General features: G+C 45.9%; 1 protein-coding gene across 1 annotated transcript in view; it reads right to left on the minus strand.

Moving 5' to 3' along the window:
- The window catches only part of LOC149371621 (cell adhesion molecule Dscam1-like), a 398,608-nt gene that overhangs the window by 112,682 nt on the left and 271,013 nt on the right, over nucleotides 1-14,913 (minus strand). The gene's annotated exons all lie outside the window — the stretch shown is intronic.

The raw sequence follows: 14,913 nt of genomic DNA on the forward strand, positions 1-14,913 counted from the left end.
CCACAATTTCTTGCGGTGCATAGGGAATGTGCATCACATTTCTGCGTAAACAGCACTCATATGGCTGTTACTGATGATGAATTTGGTCAAATTTTTACTCATAATGACTCCCTAGCTTTAATTGTAAGAAAATTAACCATTAGAGTTCAGTTAACAATTCAAAAATTAGCGTACATTTCATGTTTTTAACGTTAGCTCTCGCTAACACTACCATGTTGCAACGGCGCGGTTTTTAACTCAGAAATTATTTTTTAGGTGTTGCTACAAAATCTTTAATCAAACACCTGACATATTTCTCTCGTTAGCACAATTAGCTCTAATGGTAGGTTCAAGCTACATTCCTGAAGCTGTGCAGTGTTTATTATATTTCTTTTTTCGCACAACATTTCTGTCCAAGGCGTTCTTCTTTATATAAGGGCAAATAAAGGGTTTCCAGCATATAAAAGAGGGTTTAGCTCGTTAGAGCGACTACTACCAAACTTTATTACGCGCAACTATGTTTTCCCATCTAGCACAGCAGTCTTCTCAGGTTTCGCCTTGGACCAAAATGTATTTAAAAAGTCGTTCTAGTTTCTTTTTTTTTCCTATTCTAAACAGTGGGATCACGACGCATCAGCTTTCAGACCACTTCACTGTGCTCTCTAGCGCGTGCATTAAAAATGCCCTTGGTAAAAAATGCAGACTTTCTGTAAAAAAAAAAACAAACTCTCTCCTCATACAGCGTCGCAAGTCTATGATGAACCGGAAGAAACGCGGTGCGGAAATGTTAATCTCGACGGGAGCCGGGCGCACCGTCGAGTGCAAAGTACGCTTCTGCCCTCGAAACAGAGAAGGCTGCTTATTAGATGCGAGAAAAGAGAACAAGAAATAAAGAGGGAGGGGCGAAATAACATTCGGCGCGTTTGCTCCTCATTCGGGAGCAATCAGCGAGCACCGGAGAGCGTGCCCAAAGGTTTACGCTTCATCTCGCACCTGCTCGGCTTCCACTGCCTCTGCTAAACCCGTGCCCTGTTTACACTGTGTGGTTTTTAGCGGCTTCAAAAGCGAGGCTCGCGTCGCCTTCAGCGCAGGAGGTTAGCGGCATGTTCCACTCCTCTTTCTTCTTTTCTTACCCATGGCTGAGAGCGCTTTTCAATATTTCAGACGCTTTTCGCCCCGGCAGGCAGGCAAAGCAGCGCAAGCAGAGTCTTTTTGTTCTCCCTGCGCGGGAGCTAGGTAGCGAGTGGTTCGAGAGAATACAGTTGTTGACGGAAAGGATTAGCTGCCCCGGCACCAGACGGGCAGTCACAAAAGTCTGTTGTGATGCCTTGCGTCGACGAGTCCATTTTGCACTTTGTAAATACAGGTGAATTAAGGCCACAGCACGAACAGAGCGCTGTTTTGGGAAGACTGCCTGCCTTGCCTATTATTCTATTTTGCTTTTGGTTTCCCTGCGAAGGCGCGTTTTTTTCCCTGTTATCACATCCGTGCTGTGAAAACCTGGTGCTTCTTTTATTTTATTAGCTGCTTTAAAGTTAATTTAGTTATCAGCTGAAACACAACGTGCTGAGAGGAGTTACGATGAATTGGTGACTCGAGCGCGTGTGCACTTTTTCATTTCTATGTTACTCTAAGCCAAAGTTGAGACGACGGTGCGCTAGTGGTTGTTACACAAACAAGAGCACGTGCGCATGCAAGCCTACGTCGTCCTTATTGGCTGAATTGTTTTTGAGCATGAGCAGACGTCTTGTTTTCGTTATTGCTTTGTTTTTGGTCTGGCGAAAATAAAAGCTAGTCGGTCAGAAATTATTATTGCGAAAGCAATACTACGCTCATGAACGGCCTTTCGCGTGCCGGCGGCTGGTAGCCCCGTTTGACCTTTAGAATGACATCTGACGTCATACCAGGGGGAGAGATGGGCTACCAAGTCGAATCGTCGCGCAGCGGCGGCCGGTAGCCACACGTGACATTTAGAATGACTTCTGACGTCATGCTATGCCTAGTGACGTCATAGCGTGAAGTCATAACGTGACGTGATGGGCTACCAAGTCGAGCCGTCGCGCAGCGGCGGCCGGTAGCCACGCGTGACCTTTATACGCGGCGCACTGCGTTCCTTCAGTTGGAGGCGCTGCGCTTTTGACTTCGCAATATACCAGGCTTAACCAAAGCTAAGCCTCCGCCAATTATTTGTTTACACCAGGCAATTTACCTTAGGGTAAATACCGGACCCATAAAAACGATGTTTCAGCTGCGTATATACTCATCCCTGTCACGGGTCCTTGAGCTATATACAGTGAAGACATCGGCTCAAAACTGCCACGAGGCTTGCGACAGGTCGCTTTTTGACTGTCAGCAAAACCACAAATGACGTACGATTTAGCGTGGTTAGGCCACATGCTAAGCAGGTACGCTGGCACTTCGGTTTTCACTTCGTCTTCGAGGTTCGGTTTAAGAACACAATGCGATTGTGGTGTGTTCTGGATACAGTGCGCACGGATTTAAGTTTATGAAGAGGATGACATTCACAGCACTTTGCGACAATTAAACAAGCGGGATGTTAGACTGCGGCCATTACGTGGTGGTCTAATACAGCGGCCAGAAAAGCTTGTTTATATGAGCCGCCGCGTGTGCGGAATCCACTCGCGGCCGTAGAGTGTTTTGTTACAGAGTGTTTTGCATAGTTGGCCACACCCACAACAAGGTGGGTAGGTAACAGGTCGGCCACCTGCAAGGGAGCTTCGGGCAGACAAACATCGGCGAAATTTGAGATTGGAGGTTTTAGTCCTAGTGCTAGAAGTTTTCAGAGCTTTACTTTGCCCTCTTTCCAGCACAGTTTTAGCACAAACATTTAAAAGTTAGGCGCCGAGAGGTACGCGCAATCAACCTTTCAAACCGTGTTCCAAGATATTTATTTCCAAATGTTTATCACGATCCCGTAATTACGCATGCGAAGCGGTGACCATCGACGCAAAACTCCTCCCGGCGTGACATGGGAGTTTCATCTGCAAACGGCGCACAGCAACCGGTGAAGCTAATAACTGTTTCCTTTTCACTTGTAGGCGTCGAAATGGAAGAACAGCCAGACGCAGAGCCATATTAGGGAGCAGGGTCAAGTCGACTGCCATCACATCGAATGCGTATTTAGCAGAAATCTTTTGGTACTTTTGGGACAAATATCTCGGAACAAGCGTGCTCTAGAAGAATTATACTAAATGGAGCAGTCTATAAATGATCCCGCCTTACATGTGCAACATGCTTGGACAAAAATTTCGAATACTGGGAAATTGTAAGGCACAGTTATAGAAACATAGAAGGTAATGGCCCATTCTTCTGATGTGTAGCAAAATCTTTCTTTTAGTGTTTTCCCGTCGCTCGAATCGACCAGTTAATTCTGCCAATAGGAAACCAATGAGGAATGCTTTTGGCTATGGCAAAAACGTTGATAGCAAAAAAATGCAAGCCTGCCGACGGGACGTCTGCTGATATACTGAATGTTATAGTGAAATCTTACAATATATAAAAAATTGCGCTCATAAACTTTTTTCCGTTCAAAAATGCTGTTGTCAAAAATTGTTGGGCATGAAAGCTTGTGCACAACGCAAACCACAGACAATCTGCTCTTTGAAGGGCTGATGCTTGACTCAGGGTATCGGATGGCCATATCAAGGATGTGGGGACAGCGGAAGGTGGCAAATGACAGTGCTGCTCGGCTGCCAGCCTTGCCGTCACATGTTAGTACAATGGCAGCAAAAATATATTGACCCGTCACATGCTGTTATTACAATTACAGAAAGAATAGATTGGCCCGTCACATGTCGTTAGTACAATGACGAAGAGAATAGGCTGTCAAAAATTTTCTACAAAGTCGACACCATGCCAGTTCCGTTTGTCATATATCAACGTGAAGTTCATCGGTGCGTTCCCCAAGCATTTTCTTTTTTGACGTTTTATATGAAAGCACGCTCGAAGCCCCAACACTTTATTACTGCGAAAGCATTTCTTGGAGATATATTGCGTATATATCTGCGGATATATTGGTTGTTATGCTGAAATCTTACACTAAATGAAAAATATACGTTCATGAACTCTTTCCTGTTCAAAAATGCTTGTGTCGAGAAGTGTTGCGTATGAACATTCTCGCTAGCTGCAGCAGCAAAGAAGTTCATTTTTATATTTTAGTTAATTAGGTCCCCGACGCGGACGATCATTGTCTCATTGTGCAGTGGTCGATGTCCCGTATCTCTCAGCGCCTAATTTTAAGAAATCTATAAAGCTTCATTTTTATCGCCCTATATAGCTTGTTGAACCAGCGTCATATTTCCTTCGTTAACCTACTCAGGTGTAACTACTTCGATTTGCATTGGTTGTAACGAAAACCACTCTCGCACAGTAACTCCTTTCGTAACAGCGTGGTCTAACAAAAGCAGTGCAGGGACGTTGTCTTCCAATCTCACGCATTTTCGTGCGGAATTGTACAATGCACACTCCGCAACATCTAACGAGCGCGAACTGTGAAAAGGAAAACATCAGACAGCGAAACCCGCAGCCCCAAGAGTCACCAACCCGACGCGCGAGTATTACGGCGTGCTTTCTAGCTGTGACCTCTGGCAGAATACGCGGCTCACCGCCCTTTGAAGCAGACACTTTTTTGCGAACTAAATTGGCCGCATTAATGGGGTTGGACGGCGCTAGGGCGAGAACCGACCTTCGCTTTCCCCACACCGGGGCCAGTAATTACGGCTTGCGAAATTAAACCGCCGCTGCACTCCCCCCCCCCCCCCCTTTCTCCTCTGTGTATCTCTCCCTGCTAGCTTCTTTGCCCCCCCCCCCCCCCCCCCCCCGTAACAGAGATCTCTGCTGCGTGCGTGCGTGCCTGTGTGTGTCCCTAAAACGCGTGTGCCTGGCATCGCCTTTTTAACAGTTGCAGTAAATGAAATAACACTACTTGGCGAAGGACTTGCGTAATTCTTACCGACCACATTGCAAAGAGGGCGCCGCGCAGCTTCTCTCGACTTCTAACCTCCACTACCTCATATCGCGCCTTTGTTTTCGGCTTGGAGCCCATTTTGCAATGTTTATTTTTCCGTCCGTTCGCCTATAACTTTATCCAATTCACACCTTGGCGTTTTACCGCCTCTTTCGCTCTCAACTCAGCTCGACCTCTTTCCTTCATTTGTTCGTCTTTCACAGGAAAAACTTTGTCAAAACCTTGTTGGGGCTGCATGCGGTAGCGGTATTAAGGGAAAGAGAGTGAGAGAAAGCAAGAGAGGATGAGACCGGTACTCGACGGCTGAGGCCTTGAATCTTTCATCGTCCCGGTGCTTTCATTTCGGCGAGCGCGTGCTCTCCTATGCAGCACCTCGTCCTGCACTGCCATGTACGCTCGAAAGCGGCGTGTTTTTTTCTTCTTCTTTTTATGGCGAAACGGCGCGTTCCAGTTCACCGCGTCTCGCGTCGAAACCAGCGAGTCTAAACAGAGCTGGGTCTGAGCCCTCGCTCAGACCTCCACTTCCACCTCGTTCCACTTCACCCCCAAGCTTTCGCCGTTGGCTCTGAACGCGTGCGCGCGTTCAACCGGGCTGTATGGCGAAAGGCGAGATTGTGATGCAAGCGATGAAAAGCTGCGCTCCGGCGGCACAAATTAAGAGCGTTGGAAATGCGGGAAAAGTTGCTGCTCGAGCCTGACGGGGAGAGAACGACGGGTAAGGTCACAGAAAGACGGGAAGGGGGGGAGAGGGGGGTCATGTGCGGCTAGAGTTCCGGTTTTAATTAGCACCGCGAGGATCTTTTGGATCCAGCGAGCGCGGGTTTGGGTTTCTCGTCGAGGGAAGCAAGCCTGCATCGCGTTCCCACAATTACTCATTCCTGAATAAAAAGAGGAGCTCAGGTTGAAAGACGGGAGGCCGTTGCAGGAAGCTGGGGCGCGGTCGCTTGCAGCGTCTTACTGCGGCCCTTGCAGGCTTTACCCGCGTTTAGTTAATGTCGGCTTTGAGAAAATAAAACTTGGAAAAGAAACCTTCCAGAGTATATTGAAGAGCACGAGGCATCAACAAGTCATCATGCCTTCGAGGGAAAACTAGCCAGGGATTCCCAATTTGTCCTCTCGTGAAGGTTGTTTAATGAGGCTCTTTATTAATAGTCTGCATGCAACCTCGGGATCTTCTTTCAGAGGCCTTATGCGAGTTCACCGCTGAGATCAGAATAACAAACTAAACAGAGAGAATAGGTGACCTTAAACGAGGTCCCCTTAGAAGATCATTCGGGGGGCTTCGAGCAATTTCTGAGCGCCATTTAATTGCTTCGAGACTGATTTACGGACAAAAACACCGTCCCTCGTTTGGGCGAGCCGAGCGTACCAGAAAAGCCACGGCTGATAATCAACGAGCCGAAGGTCATCTAGCGTCAATGCTTGTTTTACGATTTTCACTGGCAAAACAATTCTGTTCTTTAACGTGCACGGAACTCAAACAACACAACTATTTCCGAGTTTCGTCTGCATCGATATGCGACGATCACATCTGCAAATGGAAGTTGCAAACTCGTGCAGAGTAGCGGTTGGCGTCACATTGTGCGCCATTGGGCAGCTTGAATTTACCAAGCTCGCACAGCCTGCTCGCTGCCACATGGCTGCCAGCATTCCTCCAGGAAGTCGGATCATGGCCACATTCGCTGGAGGCCCCGGGAACCAGTCCCCTAGTTCAGTCAGTCATCACGGAGACATTGCTGCTGGTCGTGCAGGTGCTTAACCTCAGCTTTGCGTGACGGCACCTCACGTACAATGTTTGCGTGCATGCTGACCCACGCTAGAAATTTTGTAGCGAGAGCTACATTACCCGCAGTCTCCCCGTTGCGCTGTGGGCCTTCGGCGCCACTTGTGCGCATGCGTGAGGAGCCGAGTGACGTCAGAGCTGCGTGTTTGTGCGCCGCGCGCCGCGCCGCACGCCTCCTACCGAGAGGAGCCGCTGAGTGACGTCACAGCTGCCCACGCCGCTCGCCTCCGACCGAGGATATACCGTACCTCTCGCTACGTATATCCTGGCATAGCTGAGCTAAGCGACTGCCATTTTTTTTCATTAATGAGTGAAATGAGAGGTGGTGTTGAATTCATGTCGTACTTTTTAGATATTGTTCTGCATGTCCCCGAAGGTTGTTCGGTATTTAACTGCGCAGAAAAAATGGAAGTCCACGCGCTCGCTTCGCGGTTCACAAGTTAACAACATGCTTGATATCGCATGCCTGATCGCGCTGTCGGAACTGAAATCTATAGCCGTACTCGAGAGAGCCCTAGAACACCGTAGCAATTTTGTGAATCATGATTTAACATAATACGAAGCTGGAATTTGGGGTTGTGAGTGGCGAGGTGAGACACAATAACGTACACAAAAAATCAATACAACAATATTAACTGCGAGAGCTGCCGCAAAAGATGCCATAGTAGATGACATAGGCGATATTTGCCGTGGACAAGCCGAAATGAGGGCATGAGTTGCAGTAAAGACCCGACAAAATTTCGTTGCGATCCTTGCAGTCCATATAAAAATGGCCGTGCGCACTCCCCGCTTCTGTACAACCTCGCGTTCGTCTGCTAGCCACCAGAGCGCTTCCAGTTTAAATTTGTCCTGGTCAGTCTTGCTGCCAGTGGGCCACTCGGAACCCCCTAGCTCCTGAAAAACTAACGTGTTCTGGGCAGCCACCGGAAGCATTAGGGAGGTGGACGGAGTAACCCGAGGAAAACATGGGGGAAGAGTGGGGTAAAACACGTCACAGATTTGCACGACAGCGCCTTACTTTTGTTTTTCGGGAACGTCAAATAACAAAATAAGAGGAATTTTCGCTGCGTGGTCACTGAATATGAAAAGTCTAGCTCACTCGGAATCTCAAAAATTTTTATAATTTTCCATGGGGAAAAATGAGACTGCCCTCTAGAAGACACAAATCACTCACTCTCGCAATGTATGTTTACGCACTTGGCTCGATAGACACCATCCTAATGTTTGTGAGCCTGGTCGCATGACATATAATGCCTTCAACCGCAAAGTGCCACTGTTTTCTTCTATTGCTTCATACTTCGCATTTTTAGAAACAATCTTAGCGTGACGGCCTTCGTGTACTGCTTGAAGTTGCAGCTATTTTGGCAGCTTTTTTTCTTTTTTAGTGTCACACCTGTTGCTCTGGCGCTTTGGCTCTACTCCATGGAGACGCAGTGTTGCTCAGCACGTGACAGTACGATTTTGGCCGTGATTGTAGGTTACACCGACACAGTTGGCTCCTTGCCGCACTTGCTAGATGAAAATAGTACGGCGCTGACATTTCGAGCAACTTCGCGTTGTTCCTGCCCTTCGCATTTCAATTATTTATTTCTTCTGTGGAGGGCAATTTAAGGAGGACAAAAACGTCTGTTTACATTGATGCTGCCATATGCACTACAGTTTGTTCGTGTCTCCTTTACGCCTATTAGCAATCACTTATTTTCTTTTGTGCGTTAATAGTATCCGTGATAGTGAGAAAAACAATTCAATGGTTCCAAGCAAACGATGAATTCGTTATACTGAATTCTGAATTCGTTATACTGAATTCGTTATTCTGAATACTAACGCCATCATGTCGTGCTGTGCCCTGCAAGTAGCTTGCTGTGTAAACAATCTCCTGTACGAAAGGGTAGGTTAAAGCCTCCTAAAACTTTGGTAGTGAAGAACAATGGCTAATTCTAATTCAGTTGGCCGTTTTAATACTGCTGCACAGTACAGATAGAAGTCTGCCGCAGAAATTCGACATTTTCTGACTACTTCCTCGTTCACCGAGGCTAACTTCGGAGTTTTCTTTTTTTGCTCGAGTAACCACGAAAATTTCCAGCGTTATGCAATTAAAAATTTAGGTGGCGCGAAGTAACAAAATGTCACATTTTGCCCCATGTCGTAGTTTGCACGACTTTCCGCAAAGTTTCGCTCCGCGCTCTGACAACCGGCGCGCATAGCGCAGGAAGCACGAGGTAGATAACTGAAGACACTCGCTGTGACACGTGAAAAAGAACCGCATGTGGCTGAGTTGAAAGTCTTGCCGCTAAGGGTTTTTCGAAAAAATTGGCACAATTTGAAAAGTGTAAAAGAAATAAGTAGTACTACAGCGAAAAATATAATAGATGCAGTGCTCTTTGCTTCATTTAACGAACAAGTGGCTCATGTTGTATACGTCGTTACCTTCCTTAGATGTACTTAGAAAGACTCAGATTATTCAGATGGTGTTTAAGGCAAAGACGTTCATGTGCTGAAAATGAGGTGAACAATAAATAATTCCGGTAGTCGAGATTATTAGTATCATCCCTTCGCGGCATACCTTATAGTCTGGGGAACAGGAATTCGTCAAACGGGCTCAGCTCAAGACATGAATAAGTACTCTCGCGCTCAAAGTGAGCTGCAACGCGCGCAAGGTGTGATTTAGAGCCGAGCCGTGTTCTCGAAGCAGCGCCAGCTCAGTGGTGAGGGAAAAGGGTGCAGTTTGATATCGATGCAAAGAACTAACCACACTGAATGTTTGTTCAAATTGGATGCTCCGTTTGAAGGTGCATTACGTCTAGCAACCAAGAAATTTTTGTTGTGTTGATGTTGATAAGGAATTTAAAGGAAATAGTTTTATGCTTTAGCGAAGAGAAGTTTGGAGGCTTGGCCTCAGCATCGAGTTATATTTATTCGCTCTAATGTAGAATACCAAAAAAATAAATAAATCTCTTAATATCCTCAAAGGTGCCTGAAACGTCGGTGACGTGGCACTGTTCAACAGAAGCAATGCTTTCTCGCTTGAAATCTTTGGTGCCGCCGTTGGCAAGAAGGTGCGTCCTGTGTTGTGCTTCTATCACTTTCGGCCAATTGGAAGACCGTTAGTGGTGACCTCTATTGTGCCAGGCCTGCGCAGTGGAGTTAACAAACCTAGTAATTTATTATAAACAAACGTTCGCTTTTAAACAATTTGCAACACACACCGCTGGTATATGAATGAACCGAGAGGTGGCACTACATGTCCAAGTGCGCAGCGCACACAACGTCACTGAGCTCATATGACCGAAAGGTGCGTCATCATCATTTTGAACACCGTATTCTTTGAAGTATCCTTTGACTTTTAGCTTATGGTATTGCAGTTGTCCTTCAGAAAGCCAAACCAGCGTGCCATATATGCGCTCCTTGTCGACGACGTGCTCGCTTGCTTTCAGCTCTCGACGTGGAATGCGTTGCACAGCCCAAGAATAAAATTCTATTTTACTGATTTAGCTTTCAGTCTCTTTAGGTAGACTACGTAAAACCTGAAGCTGATGCTAGAAGCCATGCAATCGTTTGCTTAAATCACTTTAAGACATCTCGATTTTAAACGAACCATTAATATGTGCCTTATTAGACCACGTGAATTTACAGTATAAAACAGTTTATGCAAAGACAAAATGGTTACCGTTTTTTTTTTGTAGCACTTTTTTCTAATACAGAGCTCATATACTCGCCTAAAGACAGCCTATTTACCCGAAAATACACTCCAAGCGCCTATAAATCTGCCATCAGATGCGAGAATGCTCCTGGTCGCATATTGACCAACTGCTGCCTATACAGCCACGTGGCTTCGGGCCCTATTATAGACCATGCTGTAGGAGTGTCACTGGGGCTTACCTGAAATGGGTAACAAAGCCCAGAGAGGGTGCGAAATTTATATTAAGCAATTAATTTTGATCTCCAAGCTGAAAAATAGTTGGCCAATCGTGTGACGAAACTGTAAGGATAGACGGCAGAAAAAAGTTCACTTTAGAGCGTCCAAGACAATGTTACATGGCACTAAGCATCTCAGTATGAGACCTAAACGGTTGAACACAACGAGGAGAAGTCTTGAGTCAAAGAAAAATAAAATTTTCACCTAATATTGCGGACTCTAACTGTCGTCTCCTACATCATAAACGCTGCTCTAAGCCACTATTCCACAGCGCCGGTGCCAAGACGTTCTTTTAATGTATTATTATTGTCAGTCACAGTTTTGTTATGGCCATAATATCGCTGGCTGTACCAGCGGCATTTTGCAAATGGGCCGCCTGGTCGATGCCCCTTCGCTGGGTGTGAATTCGCAACGGCAGCAATAACTTAAGCTCTTAGGAACTGTACGTGGCCGCAAAGCGACTCATTCCCGGGATGAGATGAGCGCGAAAATAGAGTACGCCACATTCTGGTGCTAGCGTGGTTGTCGCCGTTCTCCATTCAACTCCTATGACAATGGTTTCCCCTTACACTTGGCGACTGGACTTTTGAGTGTTTGAGGCAAATCATAATACATATAGGAAAACTTGTACTGGCGTATTTGGCTTGGGTTGCCATTGCTTCTTATCCAAGTTGAAGGCTTAAAACCTCCAGTACATGGAGAGTTTCATAAGTTGGAGTATTTAATGACACGGGTAGCTAAAGAACGAGACGCTTAGGAGCGGTAGGCACATGAAATACCGCGAAAACAGCGCATCAAACACTTCTTTAGAGATTCGACAGTAAGTAGGACATGTGAAACTGGTATATTCTTTCGATGAAAGCCTTACAACGGCTCATGCCTCTTTGCACTGGTCCCTGTTTTCTCGTTAAAATGTTTATTGTTTAGGGGGGTTTGCGTTCCAAAGCTACTCAGGCCATGAGGGACACCGTAGTGAGGGACTCGAGAAACTTCGACGACCAGAATCTCTTTAGCGTGCACTGACATCGATAATGTGTCTGAACTCGTTGACAGCAGTTTAAGTACTCCCCAATCGGAAGTTCTGTCATTGCTTCCCATAATGATCTGCGGATACCTTTATAAAGGTGTCGCGTGGGTTTACCCTTAACGCTTGAAACTTTGGGGATAGCCCCCAATCTTTGGTGACCGTGCATGCACGCACGCAGGCACGCGCACACGCACATAAATGCAAGTAACCACGCAGGCATAAAAAAACAAATTCATGCACGTAGGCCTACCCCCCCCCCCCCCCCCCCTTCCTAGACATAAAAAAGGAACAACACCAGGCCATTGTTTAGTCAGAGTTAAGGATTTGAACTGATGACGTTTTTTTTTTACAACAGGAGATCATCTCTTTGTCTTTTACAGACGAAGTTGCAAGTTTTACATTGTATTTCTCCTTGCGCGGCTGTACATACTGTTGCCTGTCGTAAAATACGCCCCATCCCCCAAACTTCCTCTCTGCTACGAGACTATTCCTGCTTGAGCAATCGCAATAACTTTCGCCCTGCGACGCATCCCAGATACACAAAAGAAGCCGGTCGAAAGCGAACAAAAGAAATAAGAGCGAAAATACCGCGCCAGTCCTTGGAAGGAAACAGCTTGGCAATGCGGAACTGTCGATTGGAATGGCTATCGGAGCGCAACGAATGGCCTCCGTTATAAACGATCCGCGCTGTGGTGACATTTCCGCGAGTGGGTGCGCAAAGCGCAGTTTAAAGCCCCGCTTGGGCCGTGCCGGCCGCCCTCTCTCTCTGTCTCAAATTAATGGTTCCCGTGAGAATAATTAGAAACTGCGGCACAGAGATAAACGAGCCAAGCGGGCGGAGCGCTCTTACTCGTTAGTAAGTTACGTATCGCGCTCCACCAAAAAGCGCTGGAATCTGCGTTTTCGCCGGAATTAAAGGGGGAAAAAAGGGCAAATAAAGCAAGAAGTCTGTGTTCAGCTTCGCCGAAGTGATTTCCTTCCGCATAGGGATCCAAAATGTAGTGTATCTGTATCTCATTTTCACCCGTGTTGCACAACGCTTTATCCCAGGGCAATATTGTTGTCCTTTTGAATTAAGGTCTGGTAATGGCTGTTCAGTGCAACTTATCAGACTTCTGCCTTTAGGTTTATGTTGCGGAGTGAATATTGTCTGAGTGCAAGTTTTTCTAATTGGAAGCGTCCTTGTTTTGGAGTGCGCGTTTTGTGGTACGTTTCATTAGGGCCGGCAACAACGGTGGCTTTTTATTATGTTCTATTGTTCCACCCTATATTTGCTATTCATTTTGAAGAAGGAGTTTCCAGGAAGCTTTTTTATAAGCTCGCACGCGCTGGTTTGCATGCTTACGTATTTAAGCTCTTTTAGGCGTCACGGTGCCAAAATTTTCTTCTAAAATTTGAGGCTCATTGATTTTCAGTGCGTTGGAACAGAAGCGAGGTTAGGACTTTATAACAAAGAGCCCCAGCCAATAGCGCAAGCACGACGCTGCCAAAATACGCAACAGTGCCTGGTAGGCCGTTAGATCTGACGATCTTTACTGCCATCGTCCAATGAGAGCAAACGAGGATAGAGACGTTCTATTGCGCAGCACAGCGATTCTTCGTTGGCGTTGAATGCAGTGCATGCCCCGAGCGCGCGCTCCGTAGTGTCGTCACCTCTGCAGCTAACGCAAGGCGTGTTGTCATCCGTGCCGATAATGTGTAAATATAGTAATAATTCCTGAACCCAACACTACTAATTTTTAACTAAGCTCTTCTTTCATGTTTCCTTTCATCTTCCTCCTTCCCTTCCTGTGAATGTAAGGTAGGACACCGACACCTTGTAACTGAGCCTTTCCAGCAAGTGTTTACTGCCAATTATCATTGGTTTGAGTGCGTAATATCGTAACACGAACCTGCGCACAAAAAAAAATGACTACCACATGATATAATCTACGATTACGGTGGTGTATATGCTTTCTATCTAATATTCAAGCTAACTGTTTCGTTAAAACGTTTAATAATTGAGCTTGGCTAATTAGGGTCTGAAGGCTATAATTCCATCACTTAATATCTGCCTGTTCATATAAGCTACGGGGAAAATCCGGTTTGGTGGAGTTCTTCTGGGTTGTGCATAAAAAGTCCTGAAAGGACAAATTTTAATATCGCGCATTTACGTATAAATAAAAAAAAATAGAAATGACAATATAGCCATACATGAATTCATACAAGCCGCCTCCAATATTTCAGTGCCTGAGTCTGCCGTTCAAATGTGTACCTTTCTTCGGGAAATACATTTGCCGCCTTCCTATGTGCTGAGCTACTGATTATGCAATCATATCAAGAACAAGCGGCGCGCCATCATTCGACAACACAAAGAAAATTGTGTCTACGTATTGCGAACCTGCATACTCCAGTCGGGACACAATAGAAACAGTACTCTCCGTATATACTGCCCTTAAGGTATTCTTCGAGTCCATCTCTCGGCTCCACTCCCACAGATAACGAATGTGATTATGTGAGAGCAGCCTGCAATAACTGCCTAGATATTTACGCAGCACTCTACTTGACCCTTTCTGTCTATTTTCTGTTAATCGACCCATCTGACGCCCATCTTTCACACTACTTTGCAAATGTGCTGTTTTGTTTTCTTGCCCTCACGGCTACTTAACGTTATCTATGTGGTACACTGCATATGAGGGCAAGTGCTAAAAGCAAGGATTAGGATCAGGAATACAACTACCGGAAGCAATATTCACAACCTTTTAGAAGTCGAGGGCGTCTCTTCTGATTTGGAAAGTCGTTGCCTCTGGGCAGTACAGCGAAAATGGGATCAGTATCAGTCAAGGCTTTCGGGATCAGGTAAGCTTAAGCGGTTGCCATTCACTCGAGGGCCACTCGAAGAAGCAACCCTTACAGCACTCTCAGTATACAGTCGCTTGTTACCGACTGGTAGTCAAGAAAATATTAATTCACACATTTACTACGAAGTAAGATTCTTAGAGCAACAAAATAAAAATAGAATATATTAAAAGTACAGTAGCGTTTCGAAGAATCCCAGGCGTAGCAATGTAAACTGGCAAAAAAGAGAAACAAAATTCGTACCCAAAGCCGAGAATCATAAAAGAAAGTCACGACGCCATACATTTTAATAATCTTGGAATTAACGAACGCCGCATATGAGCCTGTTAGAGAGTTTAGGCCATGACTGCTGTTGGTTATATGTCTCTTTTAAGTAAATATTT

This window comes from Amblyomma mixtum, chromosome 1 (assembly GCF_055824585.1).
Source record: "Amblyomma mixtum isolate Tamu chromosome 1, ASM5582458v1, whole genome shotgun sequence".
Lineage (NCBI taxonomy): Eukaryota > Metazoa > Arthropoda > Arachnida > Ixodida > Ixodidae > Amblyomma > Amblyomma mixtum.